General features: G+C 47.7%; 1 pseudogene; it reads left to right on the top strand.

Annotated features, from left to right (window-relative positions):
• The first annotated feature begins 3890 nt into the window (after positions 1-3890).
• Positions 3891-6551, top strand: LOC118562276 (annotated as a pseudogene).
• Positions 6552-10979: the final 4428 nt, after the last annotated feature.

Below are 10979 nucleotides of genomic sequence, written 5' to 3'. Positions count from 1 at the left end.
TGGATCAGTGAAGGCCCTGACGATGGGGGCCTTAGTGTCAGGATTTGGGTTTTGTTTTGGCTGTTTGTTAATTTTGATTTATTAGTTAACTCTCCGGCCTTTAAAATCTGTTTTGGTTTTGGGTTCTTTCTTGTTTGGTTTCTATTATGGCTTGTGTTTTGTTTAGTCTTAGGCTTAGGTTCTGTTTTGGTTTATGGAGTAGTTTGTTATCAAGTCACTTGGCCTGCTCAGTTCACTTCTTTGTATCCAGCCTTTAATCAGTCACTCAGTTCACCTGCCAGCTATCTGCCAGCTCACCTCTTAGTCAACACCCTGTCATTCCTCTTCTTCAGTCACCATCCAAACAGTTTCAGTTACTTCCACTCCATTCACCTGCTCACTCCCCTACTTATACCTGCCTCTTCCTCCTGCAATCGGCCAGATCAATTCGAGCCACTTGGTGAGTCTTATCCAGCGTTGTATTCTGATAGCACTGTTGATACCGACCCGATTGCCTTTTTGATTCTGAGCCAGCCTGATCCCTGAACCTGATTTTCTTGCCCTGTACGATTGCTTACCTGTTTCTCTGACCTGGACCTGCCTTGGGATTTTTTGAGTTTTGCCTTGTCCTTGTCTGTACTTTTGCCTGTTTTGGACTGCCTTTCGTGTACCGGAGTTTGGACTGCCTTTTTGACCATTTGAGCCTTGCCTGTCCCTGTTTATTATTAAATCCTGTTTTTTTGCTTATACCTCTCTTGTCTGGCTGAATACTGGGTCCTCAATCTCTCGTTCGTGACACTTAGCTGCTCCAGGACTAGCCTCTCAAAGGTCTTCATGATGTGGGACGTCAGTGCCACCGGTCTGTAGTCCTGAGGGCCGCTAGGACGCGGCGTCTTTGGCACAGGAATGATGCAGGACGTCTTCCACAGCACGGGGACTCTCTGGAGGTGCATGCTCAGGCTGAAGACTAGGCTAAGTACTCCACACAGCTGGTAGGCACAATCTTTGAGCACCCTGGGGAATACAGCATCGGGGCCTGCAGCTTTGCTGGAGTGGAGTCTGGTTAGCTGTCTTATCACCAGGTCAGGAGTGAAGGACACTGTAGTGGTAACAGTAGGGGGAGGGGTGAGGTCCTCAGGTTGTGGAGGACGTGAGCATGGGTGAGGGGTGGAGTCGTTGGATGTGGATTGAGGTGGTGAGGAGCAGACAGGGGGTCTGTAAGGAGGAGGAGTGGGGGAAGGTGGAGTGGTCATTGTAGGGAAGCCAGCAGCAAGGAGTTGTGGGGGATGGGCCGCAGTATCAAACCTATTAAAAAATAAGTTCAGTCCATTGGCTCGGTCCACGCAACCTTCCAACCCCATGCCAGTGGACTTCTGGAACCCTGTGATGGCTCTCATCCCACTCAACACATCCCTTGTGTTGTTGGTCTGGAGTTTATTCTCCACCAGCTTTCTCCTGTATTTGTCCTTAGCCTCCTTGATTTTACGTTTGAGTACCCCCTGCACTCTCCTCACCTCTTCACGGTTGCCATCTCTGAACGCCCTCTTCTTCTCATTTAGAATAGCCTTTATGTCCTTGGTAATGCATGGTTTATTGTTGGCGTAACAGGTGACAGTCCGAGCTGGAACATTACAGTCCACACAGAAGTTGATGTAGTCCGTGATGCACTCTGTGAGCCTATCTATGTCCTCCCCGTGGGGCTCACAGAGTGCAGGCCAGTCAGTCACCTCAAAGCAGGCGTGCAGTGCCTCATAAGCCTCCTCCGACCACCTCCTCACAGTCCTTGTGGTCATAGACTTCCTCTTCACCAGAAGCACATAGCAGGGTTTGAGGTGAACCAGGTTGTGATCTGACCTGCCCAGAGGGGGGAGAGAAGTGGAGATGTATGTATCTTTAATGTTAGCATACATCAGGTCCTCTCCTCTCTAGTAGGGCAGCTCACATACTGTTTGAAGGTCGGCAGAACTTTGTTCATGGTGACATGGTTGAAGTCTCCCGACATGATGATGAGGGCATTAGGATGTTGGGTCTGTAGTTTGGAAATGGAGGTGTGTAAGATGCTGCAGGCAGATGTTGGATTTGCAGAGGGAGGGATGTACAGGACAGCAGCGATAACATGTGGGATCTCTCTAGGCAGCTTGTAAGGACGGAGTCCAACGGCCAGCAGTTCAACATCCGGGCTACAGAGCTGTTCTTTAATGGTGATGTGACCCGGGTAACACCATCTGCTGTTTACTAGAATGGCAAGCCCCCCTCCTTTCCACTTACCGCTCTTATTGTCCCGGTCGACCTGGATGGTGTGAAAGCCCTCCACGGAGACAATCTGGTCCATAATGTCCTTGTGCAGCCATGTCTCGGTGAAACACATCAGACTGCACTCCTGGTACTCGGGTTGGCTCCGCGTTAGCGACGTTAGCTTGTCCATCTTGTTGCTAAGAGAGCGCACATTTCCCATAATAACAGAGGGGAGACACCGCTTAAATATTCTCCTTTCAATAAGCCCATCCTGTCTCGACCCGCCTTTCATCCCCTGATGTTGCTTTCCTCCTCTGCAACTCTGTGGTATTCCAGCTGGTCTGGCTACCACCCCGGTCGGCATTAGAGCTATCAGCTGTTCTCCGGAGTAAACAAAGGGAGCGTGTCCCGGTGAGCGCGGCATGATAAAAACAACACGAAAAAGCACAAAAACTCTATTAGAACGACCTCGTTAGAGAGGACAGTACTTCAAAGAGTTACCGTGAAAAAACAAGAGCAATCAAGAAAAGATAAATTAAGAAAGTTAAAAAGCGAAATGGAGCAATGTAACTGCAGCATGCTGCTTTCGTGCTTGCGCACTAAAAAAGTGAGTGCACTCCCTGAATGCAGTACAATGGCAGGTCAATGCTAAAGCCAACATCTCTACGGTCTGGGCTTTCAAATTTGAACCGAGTATGTGTACCATACCCATGGTGACCCATGGTCACCTTTTCTGTGCTGTGGGGTTGGAGAGCTGCCTTTCAGCACCTGAAGGCAGGTGTAGCCTCTTTCCCCTGCAGGTTATGGCAGAATGTAAAGCTCAGAGTCTAAAGCGGTATAAAGGCCAGTCATCATCATTGGCCAGGAAATATTTGATCCCTGAGAATGTGTTTCCTCTTAATTCTCCCTCATCCAAGGTCTTCCAACAGTACCAATGCATCCTCAGCATTACACATGAGTGTGTTTGACCGTTTCCAGCAATTAATTGCTGCACACCTTTTCACAATAATCTTATAATCTATGGAACATGTCACCCTGGTAATTGGGGAACGTTATGGTAGAAACCCCTGATAAAATGTTCTGTGGACTTTTAAGATTTAAGTTGGTTATGGGCATTTTTATATCATTTATTTAAAGGTCATTTTGCTGTTTTGAAGGCTTACGATGAAGTCGATCTACGATTAAAGTCTGATATGAAGTGAAATTGAACGTCTGAGAGGAATCATGACACAGTTTGGCTGCAACTCACTACTTTACCATCTGCGTCACCAATTTCCTCCGTCTCCAAAATGTGCGTCAGCCTGGGTCAGAGCTGCCCTGAGGACTGAACTTTTTCCTCTCAAGTTTTTTTTTTTTTATAGATCTGAATTTTGTGTGGAAAGGGGGATTTCCATGTTTCAGGCGCATTTTGTGCGTATGCAAGCTTTATAAAGGCGACCTCTGCTCCTTATTCTGCAGGCTGTAAAACCTGATTACCCTCTCTGTTCTTCATGCTCTCAGACACACCTTGAAGCTGGTGGAGCAACAGCTGCTGGAGGTGAAAGCTGATTGGCTGCAGCCTCTCTGCTCTGACACGTGATTGGTAGATCAGAGCTCAGAACTGTTGCTGTTTTCAGGAAATGGAACTCACACAGTCACTGTGACCGATAGGAGAAATGGAGCAGAACCAGCTGGACCGAGAAACCTTGTCCTGTTCGATCTGTCTGGATCTACTGAAGGATCCGGTGACTATTCTCTGTGGACACAGCTACTGTATGAAGTGTATTAAAAACTTCTGGGATGAAGAGGATCACAAAGGAATCCACAGCTGCCCTCAGTGCAGGGAGACCTTCATACCGAGGCCCGTTCTGAAGAAAAACACCATGTTAGCAGCTTTAGTGGAGCAGCTGAAGAAGACTGGACTCCATGCTGCTCCTGCTGATCTCTGCTATGCTGGACCTGAAGATGTGGCCTGTGATTTCTGCTCTGGAAGAAAACTGAAAGCCATCAAGTCCTGTTTATTCTGTCTGGCCTCTTACTGTGAGAAACACATTCAGCCTCATTATGATGTGGTTCCACTAAAGAAACACAAGCTGGTGGAGCCCTCCAAGAACCTCCAGGAGAACATCTGCTCTCGTCATGATGAGGTGATGAAGATGTTCTGTCGTACTGATCAGAAGTGTATCTGTTATCTCTGCTCTGTGGATGAACATAAAGGCCACGACACAGTGTCAGCTGCAGCAGAAAGGACTGAGAGGCAGAGAGAGCTGGAGGTGAGACGAGAAAACATCCAGCAGAGAATCCAGGACAGAGAGAAAGATGTGAAGCTGCTTCAACAGGAGCTGGAGGCCATCAAGCACTCTGCTGATAAAACAGTGGAGGACAGTGAGAAGATCTTCACTCAGCTGATCCGTCTCATCCAGAAAAGAAGCTCTGATGTGAAGCAGCAGATCAGATCCCAGCAGGAAACTGAAGGGAGTCGAGTCAAAGAGCTTCAGGAGAAGCTGGAGCAGGAGATCACTGAGCTGAAGAGGAAAGACGCTGAGCTGAAGCAGCTCTCAGACACAGAGGATCACAACCAGTTTCTCCACAACTACCCCTCACTGTCAGCACTCAGTGAGTCTACACACTCATCCAGCATCAAGATCCGTCCTCTGAGCTACTTTGAGGATGTGACAGCAGCTGTGTCAGAGCTCAGAGATCAACTACAGGACATCCTGAGAGACGCATGGACAAACATCTCACTGAGACTCACTGAGGTGGATGTTTCACTGTCAGAACCAGAACCAAAGAGCAGAGCTGGATTCTTGAGATATTCATGTGAAATCACACTGGATCCAAACACAGCAAACAGTGATCTGTTACTATCAGAGGGGAACAGGAAGGTGACAAGGATGAAACAACCTCAGTCTTATTCTAGTCATCCAGACAGATTCACTGGTTATGTTCAGGTTCTGAGTAGAGAGAGTCTGACTGGACGTTGTTACTGGGAGGTGGAGATGGGAGGGAGAGTTTTTGTAACAGTCGCATACAAGAATATCAGCAGAGCAGGAAGAGGGAATGAATGTTTATTTGGCGCTAATGACAAATCTTGGGCATTAAATTGTTACCAAGGAAGTTATCAATTTCGTCACAACAACATCTGGACCTCCATCTCAGGTCCTGGTTCCTCCAGAATAGGAGTGTACCTGGATCACAGAGCAGGTATTCTGTCCTTCTACAGCGTCTCTGAAACCATGACTCTCCTCCACAGAGTCCAGACCACCTTCACTCAGCCGCTACATGCTGGAGTTTGGGTTTGTTCTGGAGGTTCTGCTGAGTTCTGTAAACCCAAATAGACAGAATCCACTGAAGGTGGAGTTTGATTCTGGTTTTTAAATCTCCAGCAGATTATTTTCTTGGTCGTTGTTTTATGTCTGAACTGCACAGAAATCAATAGTCAGAGATTGTCAGCACTTGTTTTTCTTCAGAATTGATGTTCTGGTTCTGTTGGGTTTGTTCATTTCTCAACATTGTTTTCTAAACCAGCTGATCAGCACCAGAATATTTTCTGTTTTTCCTCCTTGTTGCTTTTAGCAGCAAAGACTGTGAACTCAGCAATAAAATGCCAAATGATTCCCCAGGTTTAAAAAGTGGAACCAGTTATTTGATCCGGTTCTGGTTTGGACCGGATAATAATAATAATAATAATAAAATAATAATAATAGTAATATATATATATAAATAAATAAATAAATAAAAATAAACAAATAAATTAATAAGATGGGGGACCCTGGCCAGCCAGCCCGCACGAGCCATCCCAAACCCCACCCCCCAGCGAAACCCGCACCGGGAGACTACACGGACCAGGACCGGGACAGGGGGCCGGACACAAGCCCACCAGAACGTCCACCCCACCCCCCCACCCGTAGATTTAACCCCTCCCCAACACTAACATTCAAACATCTCACCACACATTCGACACTAGACATCCAGGCTGGGTAAGTCACTACTCCCCCTCCCTCCCCTCCCCCCACTAGCAAAGTGCCAACCCAAAGAAGGGGAAGAGCATCTGCCCTGAGATGTTAACGACCATGCCCCCCTACCAGCTCAACAGGCCCAGAGGCCCCCCAGCGCACCAGAGGCCCCGTGCAGGGGCAGACACCCGGGCGCACGCCGACCCAGACCCCAAGCGGCACACCCCCCGGAACCGGAACCCTCGAGGCCCCGCCGGGGTCCCCGCCCGAGGGCGGCGCGCCCCAGGGACCCCAGGCCCCCAGACCCACCCAGCAACAGCACAGCTACCAGGTCAGTAACCCACATCCGTCCCTGCGTAGCTCCCTAAGAGCGACGCAAGCGGTGCTGTGGGCCACCCGTAGGCCTCCCAAGCTCCTCCCAGATGGGGGCAACAGACCCCGGAGTCAGACCCACCAAGCGTCCCACTCCAAATGCCCCCAGAGCCCCAGGAACCCCTCCACCCAGCCACTGCGCCCTGCAGGAAGCAACCCACCGCCCCCCATTCCACTAAGTGATGATGCTAATCAAAGGAGCCCAAAGAGATCGATCCGATGTGGATGCAGATGCTGTCTCAAGATTAATATGATCCAACAAAAGATCTCTATACTGATTGATACTGAGATTCTCCTTACTTTTCCAATTCATGAGGATAGTTTTCTTTGTGATACATAGTGCAGTGAAAACCATGTAAACTATTTTATTCCCCAGAGGGCTTTCCTCAAAATTACCAAGCAAGCAAACTGATGGGGAAGGTGTAATTTTACAACTCAAGCACTTTAATAAGTCCTTACATATCTGTGTCCAGAACCTCTGGACTGGTGTGCATAACCATAACGCATGAATATAATTATCAGGATGATTACCTATGCAGTGTGGACAGATATTAGATTGTGCCAAACCCATCTTGAATAATCTTTGTCCTGTGTAGTGTGCTCTGTGAAGGATTTTGTATTGTATTAGTTGTAAGTTGGTGTTTCTAGTCAATTTGAAATTGAGCCCAGAAGTTTTGTTCAAAGCTGACTGATAAATCCTCTTCCCATTTCATAATAGGAAGAGATATTGAATCATCTATTTTAATCAGTGTCCTGTATGACTTGGACGGTAGTTTGGGGGAGGGGGGGGGTTAAATCTAGGAACTATAATATATTACTTGGAATTTGTAAACCACCTTTAATATGCTTAAAATTTTTTCTAATTATAGATTTAAGTTGTTCATATCCCAAGAATTTATTTTTACTAATGCCATATTGCATATTTAGTTTAGAAAAATTGATGAACTCGGTTGATATTGATATTTTTAAAGCATGTATGCCGTTTTATATTTGAGCTAATAAACGGCAAATCTGAAATCATGATATTATTGCATATTTTCTGTTCTATATCTATCCAGGGCTCGTCTAAGAATTATGCTTTATCCATTTAGTGATATATTGTAGTCTATTTGCCAAGTAGTACTTATGGAAGTTAGGCAGATCTAGTCCACCTCTGTCTTTAGTTTTCTGTAGCGTCTTTACGCTAATACGGGGTGGTTTATCTTTCCAAAGAAATTTAGAGAATGAAGAGTCTAGAGATTTAAGCCAGTCAGATGATGGTTTATTGGGGATCATTGAAAATAAGCAATTAATTCTAGGTAAGACCATCATTTTAATCGAAGCTACCCTACCCATGAGTGAAATTGGAAGCGATTTCCATCTACCCAGGTCATCTTCTATCTTTTTTAAAAGTGGGATGTGATTAGATTTTACTAAATCCGCAAGTTTAGACGACACAGTGATACCCAAATATGTAATATTTCCTGATCGCAAATGTAAATCTAGGGGGTTTTGGAAAGAGCAATTAATTGGCAGTACCGTAGATTTAGAGCAGTTTATAGAGTAATCAGAAACCTTTGAGAAGGATTCTAGTAATCTAATTACTTGAGAAAGGGAAGAGTTTGAGTGCTGAAGAGTAATACATCATCAGCATAAAGACTAATATTATGCTCTATATTCATGCATTTTATACCTTTAATGACCTTTGTTTGTCTAATTGTTGCTGCTAGAGGTTCATTAAAATGGCAAAAAGTGAGGGGGAAAGTGGGCATCCTTGCCTAGTGCCCCTCTGGAGACAAAAGCTGGAAGATGTTTGATTATTTGTCCTGTAGGAGAGCTGTATAAAATTTTTAACAAATTTATAAAAAAAAAAACAAATTTATGCAGAGTAGCGAATAAAAAATTCCAATTTACTCTATCAAATGCTTTTTCTGCATCTAAAGACATAATAGTTTTATTATTTGTACTGTAGGAATAATCTATTTCATTTATTTTCTGACCCAAACACTTTGAAACTCTGAGCAGCTCAACACTTTCCATTTGTTTTTGGACCAGAACTGCAGGGATTTAAAGCTGATTTTTGCTGCTTTTCATTCTAATTCAGTTGATCTTGAACTCTTTTTGCTGTTGGAAACATTTCTTTGCTTCAGGTTGCAGACAGCAGCAGTAAAGTGTGACTGAATATCCAAACCCAGAAGCTGTGGCTCTCCACAGAGCCTGGCTTTGTTCTGCTGAAGAGAGGAAACCTTCATGTCAGCGTCCTGCTGTGAATAAACATGCTCTACAGATCTGAGGTCAGATTCACCAGCAGCTTGAAATGAACTGATTGTTGCTCGTCTTGCTGCTGTGACTCATGCAGCCTGTGGAAAACACAGCAGAACTGCTCCTTATTCCAACACCAAACACATTTAATCCCACTTTGGATCGTCTCACCAGAACAGACACACAGACTTTGTTCTGATGAAGCGTTTCAAACACCCACAAACAGCAGAATGTCCCATTTCCCTTGATTGCAGCTTCTGCTGAGTGTTTTCCAGGCAGAAAGCTGAGCAGGTGATGGAGAAGGTGTTGCATCGCTCCTCAGAGATTGGACTTGTTCTGAAGACGCAAAACCATCGAGACGCTGCCAGGATCCTCCTAACAGTCCAACACTAATGACACTAACTAGTGGAGATGTGTCTGGTCCTTCTATGGATTCGTTTAGTATAAATTGAGTCCAGATCCTGTAGACGGCATCCCACAATCCCCTGTGCTGTTCTCACCACCTATGCTAGCTCCCATACCGTACAGTTACGTTGTGTTATGATATTTTTTCTGGGATGAACCCGGACACAGCACGCACACACAGAGTCAGTTCTTATGAGTGAGTTTTATTGAATAGTGTGGAAGATGGATGATGAGACCAGAGTCTTTCAACGGACGGAGGTGAAGGGTGTAGAAGCTGGCCGGCAGGAGGCGTGTGGAGAGACTGAACGGGAGGAACTCTGGAGCCGTGGACTTGAGAGCAGAACCTCTAAGCCGGACACTGGAGAGCTGAACCTCAGAGCCGTGCAGTGGAGAGCAGAACGTCTGAACCGTGCAGTGGAGAGCAGAACGTCTGAGCCGTGCAGTGGAGAGCTGAACATCAGAGCCGTGTACTGGAGAGCAGAACGTCTGAGCCGTGCAGTGGAGAGCTGAACATCAGAGCCGTGTACTGGAGAGCAGAACGTCTGAGCCGTGCAGTGGAGAGCTGAACATCAGAGCCGTGCACCGGAGAGCTGAACGTCTGAGCCGAGCACAGGAGAGCTGAACGTCTGAGCCGTGCAGTGGAGAGCTGAACGTCTGAGCCGAGCACAGGAGAGCTGAACGTCTGAGCCGAGCAGTGGAGAGCTGAACATCAGAGCCGTGTACTGGAGAGCAGAACGTCTGAGCCGAGCACAGGAGAGCTGAACGTCTGAGCCGTGTTCTGGGGAAAACAAACTGACGGAAAGTCTATGGGCTGACTGTAACAAAACCAGGTTGAACGGAGTCTTCAGGCTGACGGTAACAAAACGGAGCTGACAAGAATACTGGCAGAGAACTGAGCGGGAGTGAACGCTATGGACCGGCGACGGGAACAGAAAGAGGTGAGTGTTATAAAGCGGTGGAAACAGGTGGAAGCAGTTGCGGGTTAATTGCAGCCTGCCAGGTGAAACCGATCAGGCTGCGCTGGAACTCTGCTGGAACGAGAGAGAGGGAGAGAGGTTCAGCATGCAGCCTATAAGCTGCATCCTGACAGTACCCCCTGTCAGGATGCAGGGGGTCCCCCCAAGGCCGGACACCGGACGGCCCAGAATCTCCACGCAGGGCGGGTGGAGGGGGCCCAGGAAGGCGGGCAAGAGTCGAAACCGAAACCAAAGGGGCCAGAGAACACGGGGAACCAAAGGGGCCAGAGAACACGGGGAACCAAAGGGGCCAGAGAACACGGGGAACCAAAGGGGCCAGAGAACACGGGGGACCAAAGGGGCCAGAGAACACGGGGAACCAAAAGGGGCCAGAGAACACGGGGAACCAAAGGGGCCAGAGAACACGGGGAACCAAAGGGGCCAGAGAACACGGGGAACCAAAGGGGCCAGAGAACACGGGGAACCAAAGGGGCCAGAGAACACGGGGAACCAAAAGGGGCCAGAGAACACGGGGAACCAAAGGGGCCAGAGAACACGGGGAACCAAAGGGGCCAGAGAACACGGGGAACCAAAAGGGGCCAGAGAACATGGGGAACCAAAGGAACTAGAGAACACTGATGTGCCAGAGCACAACCAGGGCGCGGCACATCAGGGAAAGGCACGAACGCTTGACAGCGCCGGGGGAAAGAGCGAGCGCTTGACAGCGCCGGGGGAAAGAGCGAGCGCTTGACAGTGCCAAAGGGAATGAACGGGCGCGACACAGCGCCAAAGGGAAGGAACGGGCGCACGACAGCGCCAAAGGGAAGGAACGGACCAACGGCAGCGCTAAGGAAGG

This window comes from Fundulus heteroclitus, unplaced genomic scaffold (genome assembly GCF_011125445.2).
Source record: "Fundulus heteroclitus isolate FHET01 unplaced genomic scaffold, MU-UCD_Fhet_4.1 scaffold_85, whole genome shotgun sequence".
Classification (NCBI taxonomy): Eukaryota; Metazoa; Chordata; class Actinopteri; order Cyprinodontiformes; family Fundulidae; genus Fundulus; species Fundulus heteroclitus.
Note: the sequence above shows the minus strand (reverse complement) of the source record. Positions and strands in the feature narration are given on the sequence as shown.